Source organism: Melospiza georgiana, chromosome 1 (genome assembly GCF_028018845.1).
Source record: "Melospiza georgiana isolate bMelGeo1 chromosome 1, bMelGeo1.pri, whole genome shotgun sequence".
Classification (NCBI taxonomy): domain Eukaryota; kingdom Metazoa; phylum Chordata; class Aves; order Passeriformes; family Passerellidae; genus Melospiza; species Melospiza georgiana.
Window position 1 is genome coordinate 17,967,241 of NC_080430.1, and position 9,510 is coordinate 17,976,750.

Below are 9,510 nucleotides of genomic sequence, written 5' to 3' on the forward strand. Positions count from 1 at the left end.
GACTCTCAGACTGAAGGATCTGCTGCACTTCCTTTCTGGTCTCACAGGACTGCTGCTGAAGCTTCTGGCAGAATTTCTTTCTTGTAGCTTTTTTTTTCCCCCAGACTCTACTGAAATAGCTGTTTGCCTTTCCAGTAAGAGATGCTGCATTACTACCAGGAGCAGGTGGTTCTCGTTTCAGAAATTCCTGTCAAGAAACTGAAGCATGTGACAATCTTGTGAATCACAGATTCTTGCTGTCTGTCCTGACAGTTTCTCTTATCTTTCTGAGCTGAAGGCTGATCCTTAAAATTGATAACTAAGTGATATTGCATACCATGCCACTAGAGTCCAGCCAAATAATATCAAGACAAATGGCTTAGGTGGAGTCACTGGAAAATGCAGAATTAGAAAACAATTACTTGATGCTGGTCTAGACAAAAGTTTTATATTTGTACTATTGCCTCCCAGATGAATTAGAAATTACATAGCCTTACAGCTCCTAAATCAGTTTAAAATATCCTAACATTTTACAACCCCTGATTTATTTTCTTCTTCAAAAAGTTCAACTTGAGATCCTATTAGCCATTTTGCAGCCTTTCTTTGTTCCTGCCTGACAACTGGAATGCTGGTGACCCTAGTGAGCTGCCAGGCACTTCAGCTTGTTCCAGAACAAATGAAAATGTGCCCCCTTAAACTGGGCAATCTGTCCAATGAGAAAAAAAATGCATAAGGGAAAAAAGCAAGAGGTTATAGAGAAAACTAATTTTTAAATATGTATTACAGAAGGCTATCCAAGAGTGGATATAGGGTTTAAACTTCTACAATTCAAAATCTGAATGTCTTACACATTTAAAAATCTATCTCTGGGCTTGGATGGCTCTGGCTAGGGTCGGTCTATTTGGCATTATCTGAACTGCGCTAGCTGAAAGGAGATTCTGCTGTCTCCAGATGAGTTCTTCCAGTTTCTATCACTAGCCATCACATAACAACAATAACTTTACACTTAGCTCATGAAGATATGCCAGAGAATTTTCTTCCACACCTCACTGCAGTCCAGATGGGCTGGAAAGCAATGCAGTGTCCTGGGAGCAGCCATGCCTGAGCCCATAGCAACTTTCTGTCCTACTTAGTATCTGAATGTCCTTGTTTTCACTGGTGTGCAAAGGACAAGAGCCTGGAGCTTGTGTGCATGCTGTTGGAGTGGCCCCTGATAATGTCAGTGCCGTGCAGTTACAGTCATTATCCCTGATAACAGCAATGTTCTCCTGCTGCCTCCTCAGTGCATTCACGGTGAAAGAGGAAGCAGTGTATCTGCAGGTGCAAGGAGCAATGCTTCCCAAGGATACTTCAGTCTCTCCCCCCTGAAAAAATCCTGTCCTTGACTCTGGTTGTCCATCCAGCTGCTCTCTCCTCCTTGCTGAGGGTCTGCTCCTTGAGCAGCACATCATTGCTCATGAGTTTTCTTCTTCAGTTCTGACCTAACTCTTCCCTGACTCAGCTCCTGCCACCTGTGCTCCACTGAATCAGTGTGCTTGGCCCATGCTTTTCATGAGCTCAGAACTAGAGGGAAGGTCAGTCGTTCATTCTAATTTTAAACTGTCACCCTAAAAACATGTTAAACTGTTATATGTAAAACTCAGGTACAGTAAAGAGAGAAACTCGTGGGGAAGGAGAAGGAATTGTGCATCTCTCTCAGCAGCTTCCTTATAATGAGGGCAAAGCAGGAACAGACTGTTCTGTTGATGCTGCACTTTAGACTGAGCTTTCAGAAAGCCCTGCTCTCTGCTGAGGGTCCCACAAAAGCCCCTATTGATTTATTTCTAGCTGATACTACCTTCCTCCTCTGATCTGTCTCCTGCTTTCACAGATTTGCTCAGGTCAGTCTCCATTCTTTCATTTGGCTTCCAGGATTCTATTTCTGCTTCCACATTTTTAATCTTTTTTACAAGGTGTTAAGGGATCCTTATTCTTTTTTCAGCACTTTCTGCAAATTCAAGAAATAGCTGTATTCAATCACCTCATCTTCCCTTTCTGTACTTTGCCTCTGAAAGATCTCATCACAAACACCATCTTGGCAGCTTTCTCCATAGTTATGATTCACCAGCTTTTCTACTTCCTATTTGTCACATTCAGATATTTATGGTAATCTTTTAATGCCACTCCACCAAACACATTTTCCTTGCAACTTCTGTGTCCTCTTATTATAGGAACCTGATTTTGGTTTCTCACATCCGTTCCTCCCACCTTGTACAGCTTCTGTTCCCATAAGTTCTGATATGGGTAGAAAAGTGCTGATGGGTTTGTGTGGGGTCACCAGTCACTGTAACCTAAAAAATATGATCAAGTCTCACTGAGGTTTGGTGAATGGAAGTAGACCAAGTCTTGAAAAGATCCTTTAGGACTAACTTGTACTAACTTTACTCATATTTTTGTTTGGTTTTTCTTTTTATTTGAGAAGGTGGATAAAACATAATCAAGACTACCAGATTTTTCTAAAGACAATTGTATCCAACTGTGAAGGTGTAAACACAAAAGAGAGGGGCTGAGTTCTTGGCACTGACTGACAGGGAATAACTGGGAGTAATGAGATTAAACTGAACAAAGGAAAACCACTGAAGGTTGAACATCAGGAAAATATCCTGACTGTGTCTATCAGACCATGGACTAATTTCCCACGGGAAGAGGTGGAAACTCCATCTCCTGAGTCATTTAAAATTAGAACAGATAAATCACTAAAAAACAGAGGGTTGGGAACAACCCAATTGGAATTGGAAGGGGATGAACTAGACAATTTTGAAAGATGCTTTTAGTCTCAGTTTCTCTTCCCCTGAAATTAAATATCAAGCCTTGTTTAGGGTTTGCTCACGTGGGACTGACAAACCTGCAGCTGCATGTGTTCTACTCACTGTGGCCAGGTTGAAATGCTCATGTGACTGTCTGATCAGTTTTCTCTGCTGTGGCCACATCGCAGCTAAAGCCTGGCAGGGTGACCAGAGGACTCCTGTACAGGCCCTCCTCCTCCCCAAATTACAGCCCTGGCTGGCCTGTCCCTGGACTGTTCTGCCAAAATCCTTTGTCTTTGATGCGTTCCTTGTTATTTCCTATAGCACATACCCTGCTGGGCTGAGCTCCCCTAGATGGCAGAGCTGAAGCAATTTACAATGCAAAATGCTTTACACAGCCCTTCTGGAGCAGGGACTGCCATAGCCAGCCCTCTAGTTTCTCCAGAGGTACTGGCTAGAAACAGCTTCTGTTGCCATGGGTCACTTTTGCTGCGTGTGAGGGATGCTCCAGCTCCATGTGCAGTAAGGCCTTGGCCCCAAAAGGACATTGTTTTTCATAAACGATTCAAGTCTCCAGTTCTCAAAAACAGCGGGCCAAAAAAGGGTTCATTTCTGGTTGTGTCTTTAGCAAACCCCCAGGGTCCAGCCACACTGACTTCCTGAAAAAAATCAGCCATAATACACTTGTGCAGATGCTTGGAAAAGCAACAAAGGTGATGAGGCAAGTTCAGAGAAGATAGAAGTGACCTTCTTGTGTATTTACATTTTCTACCCTTCTGTTATGTAACACAAGGGGTTATCCTGTCAGCAGCATCAGTCACCCAGCACACAGCACTGCTCTTGGTCCACACTCAGCTCTTCTTCCAACTCACTGAACTCTACTGCAATGCATTTTTTGGAGGTTGAAGTGCTGAGGAAACCTGAATACAAGCTGGGCCACATTTTGAGGATTTCTTCTGAAATTAAACACATAACTTCAAGCTTAAGGATCTGATAAAAAAAAAATACTTGAACTCTGTTATCTCCAGAATTGTCTTCATTTTCTATGGTTTGCTGAAGAGGACAATAAGTCAGGGGCTTCTTGTGTGTGTTATTTCTTTTTCATGTGGACTACTGTATTTCTCAGTTGGCAAAAGACTTTTTTAAACACTGTTGTTGGAGTAGCACGAGATGCCTGACAGTTTCCCATCTTAGAGTCAGAAACAAGTTAAAATGCTGACAATGGCTGTGGTAGATCTATGGAGGGGAAAAGGGAATTCCTTGGGAAGCAACAAGATTGGTCTGAACTATTTAATGACTCTCCCTTTGTTACCTATCTGAAATTGTAAGTTCAGATAATAAAACACAATCCAAATCAAGAGCTCTGAGTACAACATAGCGAAAAAAATGAAAAATCATCTGTGTTTATAAATGATCAGTTCAGAATCAGGCTAACCTTCTTAGCTCTGATGTTGTATAGCTTTACAGTTTGTTCCAGAACTTATTTTTCCTGTAAGGAATATTGTGTTTGCATCCAGTCTTTTACTGATAATTTCCTTGTTACTCACTCTATATTATATTTTCCATTATTTTCATATCTTTTTTTTTGATGAGTTTTATAATTGCTATTTTACTTAACTTTGCTTATCTCTAGCTCATTTCAAATTTATTTTACCAATTTTGTCAGTTTTTGCTTCCTCCCTGTATCTGTTTTATCTTTATAATCACTCTGTATCTTTTTTGATTTTCCACAGTGCAGCTTCTCAGTATCAAACACTCATGTTGCAAAATTTCCCCTTGTATAAAGATCAACAGTAAGTTAGCTGGAAGTCATCTGTATTTCATGATATTTGGCACTGAGAAGTGCAGCTTTAAAAGAGCCTCCACCCTGCAGCTGCATCACATCATTGATCCATTTAAATGCACTAATCTAGCCAAAAAGCCAATGTTTCCCATTACAACCTGTCTCTAAGTGACATCTATGTGCTAGTTTAGGAATAGATCTTCATAACAGAGCTACTTTGGAGGTAAACCAGGAAAAGATATTCTGGTTCAGCAGTGAGCACTTGCATGCTTTTAACCTGAAATAAGTATGGAGCTGTGTAGTTCCATCCAGTTATGCAGTGGGTAAAATAAACATTGTGAGTGTAGCTCACTGAACACAAATTCTGCAATTATGAGTTGTGTGTATGACCATTTAGATGACTAGAAATTGGTTCCTGCATTGGAAAGGATTTCTCCACATAAAAGGAAAATTATTGAAAACTCTGAAATTCACAAGGAACACAGGGGAGGAGATCTAACATGTGACTAATATCCCAAAGGCCCTCAGGTCTTTATAAGAGTGATCATAACAGTATAAAAGGTTCATGAAAGAGGAGCAATGAGGCCTGATCTGCTCCCAGGCTAAGACAATAGGGTGTGAGATTGTTTCTGAGTTACTTTGACTTTGTTGATATAGTTATAATTCTGGAAATCTTGCTAATCAAGATGAAGGGTCTTAAAAAAACCCACAAACTGGGACTTACAGGCCCTGTGACAGAGATACATTTTGATATAACCCTCATAGATGAAAAAAGGGTTTCTTACAACAAAGAAGAAAAACACGCAGTACATTCTATAGCATATTCATTATTTCAGATATATGAAATAATGATCAATATCCTGTGCAGATCTTCTTGCAGTGTGATGCTGCCTTCCTACACCCTCCAGGAGCCGGTGGGCTGCAGGACCCGCGCCCAGCACTGCTCCAGCAGCTGTCACAGGAGAACGAGAGGGTTTCATAACAAGAGAGTGGGCAACTGTAATTTGGGTACTCAGGAACTCGTGGGAGGCTGTTTCTTGACTCCAAAGGCAAGTTGATAAATGAGGATATATAGTGGGAGATGCACAGGCTTCGGAACACTTTGCAGGAACTGCTACCAGGAGATCTGTGGGGGCCATACCCAGCTACTTATGTCTTCTGGCACCTTCAGAAATACTATGGTTTCTCCTGAAGGACCATCTTGCTGCCAAATGCTTTTTGCATGTGTTCAATGGATGCCTGAGTCACAGATTCTACACAGCTAACACTCACAAAACTAAGTTTATTTTTGATCTCCTTTCCAAAACTTCTCTTCTAATTCATAATTGTAGTTGACAGCACCTTTGACATGCCTTTCCATAAACTGAGCCTTAAGACAGACATACCGTGAAAGCCCTGGGTTGTATTTGCTTTCTAAATTAACATCCAGGCTGTGATCAATGTGGCAGTGCGTGGATAACAAAGTTATTGTTTCAGGCTGTTTGCTGGCAGCATCAGCAGAATAACCCCAGCGGTGTCGGTTCAAGTCACACAAGAGTGAAAAGCCTCCTGCTCTAGGGTGGCCTTGGTTCCCAATCCCAGTTCCATGAAAAGAACACCTCTCCAATCACTGTCTTGTCCAGATGAACAAGATAAGGACTTAATCACTCCTTCTTCCAGAGTAGTTTAAATAATATCTGTACAGAAGGTTTTTCTGTGATGCTGAAATACAGATTACAATGAATAAAAACCCCCCGGCCCTCATGAGAATGTGTACTTTGAATTTAGTTTTAATGCATTTGGCACATAGTTTGTAATGTTTCTTCACCTCAAGAGAAGTCACTTATATCCTGTTTCAATATTTTATTTTTCTCTGGACTTACACACAAGTCAGTGAAAGAGATCTTCTAATAATTTCCTGTGATAGGGGACACACTGCTCAATTTTCTATTATGATTAAATGGACCAAATTTCTACATTAAGAAAAATTGCATGTACTAGGTATATTGTTTCTAGGGTCACAACCAGTCTTGATATAGTTTGTGACAGCCAGACTGCTAAATTTTTTAACATGATGAATGAAACTAAACTGAAAATCAATATTTTCTTTTACAGAAGCTTTCAAAGTACAAAGCCTCTTACCTTGCTCAGAGTAAACAATTCTTCCTTACTAAAGACAAACTTCTAGTAATACAGATCCTGCAGCACAGTCACACTTGCTCTCACCCCACAAAATGGCATGACAATCTACAAAGCTAAAGAATTAGACAATAACTAATTAACATAATTGAAATGTCTCAGTTAATATACTTGGTTAACAGCAATGTTGTGTTACCAAGAGAAAAATCCCCCTACACACTTGGATGAAAGCCTTGCTGTTACCTCATGTCATATTTATTTCTTAATATAGAAATAATTAATACTTTTATGTATACAGTTATACAGAGCAGAATTGCACAGCTGTCCCTGGCCAGCCATCAAAGGGATGTCTTTTATACACAAGAATAAATTGTTACTTTTTCTGTAATTCTCCCAATATGAGGGTGGACAAAAAGAAAGTGGGCTAATATGTCATTGCAGTTGCAGTAGTCTGGGCTTTCCCAGAAGTCACTGGAGAGAAACAAGAGCCCTGAGAGGTTGATGCAAGCCATCTTCTGTGTGGTACAAACGTGCCTGGCCAGCTTCTTTGTCCTTCATTGACTATTGAGGGAGCATAGCTGATTAGCTCAGATCAAATGAATAATTTATAGATGGGTAAAATCAGGTGTCATGAATACCATCCTCAGTGCCTAGTGCATTTGGAGAGCACAAGGCAAGCAGAAAATTTCCCTTGCCTCAGGATATTAAAGGGTTGTGTTATTAAGCTCCTGTTTGCCCAGAGAGGAAGTCCTATTGCAGCCAAATTTGTAAGGATTTGCTTTCTCCTGGAATAAACAATAGTGGCTGTACAGGAACACCTGTATCTGCAACAAGAGCCCCTCATTCCTGTCTTCCCATTGAGCTAAACTGAAGGTGAATAAGACATTCATATTTTTGAAGGAGAGTACCCAGCATATACTTTGATAATCCATTAGTGTTTTCAATATTTCAGCAGTGCTCCTGCTCTGAATTGGAACCAAAAGAAGTAATTTCATTAAAAAGAAGAGAGTATGAGATCTATTTAATTAAAGCTTTTCCAGCCAATACACTAAGGAACATTTAGATTCTGCAGGCATCTTATGTATAATCAATGGGAATTGCATGAGCAGTAACTGTAAAGGCTTGCAGGAAGCCAATGCAGAATGAGCAAAGACTACAACAAACTAGACCCCAGATTACAGGGCTCTGGCATTTATCAGAGAAGAACCAAAATATTTGACTACTAAGTGGACCCTGTCTGTTGAAGGGTGGCAGGTGAGCCCTGCCATGGTGTAAAGCACCCTGCCAGTCTGCTCTGCACCAAGTGACCCCTCTGACAGGAATAGGTGCTCCTGCAGGAGCAGGATCATTGGCCAGCACAATCCCATCTCTCAGAAGTACCAGTCTCCCTAGAGCTGGCATCCCCTCCAGCTGGGTCAGTTGTTCCCTCTCAGTGCAGAGCAGCATGAAAAGGAAGGGGGTGGGGCACTATTTCATTAGTCCAGCAGCCTGTGAAATCACCATTTAGTTTCAGATGCAGCTAAATCAGGGAGCTGTTTGAGGTAGCCATGCTCAGGCAGCACTAACGTGGACCATCCTTTCCCAGGGATCCAAGCAATGTGCCTCACTCTCTGCTCTCAGCTCTCATCTTTGTTCTCGTAAGAACAGTATTGTCATGAGCAAGAAGAGCATAATCCTCTGAGCTGGAGTCAGAAAACACATCTTGCAGGAGGAAAAGCCAAAAGATGACTGCTGCAGTGTTTCCAAGTGGTTCACCCCCTTCGCTAAAGCAGCTAAGTATTGGAAGGGACTTGAGCTCTGCACAGATGTTATTTACCTCTATTTTGAAATGCAGAAAGTTGCAGTAATCTGTTTATTTTTCTTTAACTCTTTTGTGCTTTGGAAGTATCACACAGTTCAAAAGACAATATAAGTAATTTTTAAGAAATTATTGAGCTGCCAGTGTTTTAATAACTATTGTTTTATAAAAGAAAACAATAAATAAGGAAAAGCAGATTAAATAAACATAGAAGCTATGAGCAGCACACAAAAGAAGTTTTAGTGCATAGAGAAGTTTGACAAATGATGACTGCTGCAAATCTTTGCTTTTTCTCTGGCTTTCATCAAGATTTCTCTAAAACTAAGACCATGTCTCCAGAAGAACGGCCTGACACATTGCAAATGGAATAGAACCTGTTGCTCCTGCAGCTGGTCTCACAGGGGATGAGAAGAGCAAACAGGAATCTGTATACCAAGAGGGAGGGTTTTACTTTGAATGTATTTTTTATATTAATCATATCCATTTACTCAGGCTAATTACCTTTATAAATATTGTAAAATACTTGTGGCCCTCAGCTCAGGTAGTCAAGCAGATCTGAAGCTAATAGTCCATCCCCACCTGATTAAAAGGAAAGAACACTCTTAATATATCACCTGACCCTAGACATCAGGGCAAAATGCTTTGCATTACTGTGCTCATAGTTTGTTTTGTATTTTGCTTAGGCCCTAAGGACTGCCTTGAGAATTAAACTAACTTGGACTGCTTTCCCTTGCCTCCCTTGCAACTCTTTGGTCTAATCCTGAAAATGACCTTTGTGTGGACATACTTTGCATCCACAAGGAGCCATTTGGAGTCTGGCGCATATGAAACAGCACAATACTGCAGCGAAGAGTTCAAGTATATCTAATGAGTTAAAATATTTGGCTGCTGCTTTTTTCTGGGAAAGCAGCTCTGAAATGAACATCTGAGAGTGTCTCAGCAGAAGACTGGGCTGAAAATATTCTGTAAACGTGGCTTTGTTCCTTAGCTCATTACTTTAATTTAAACTTCTCCCAGCATTATGTTTTTGCTGATCAGATTTCTGG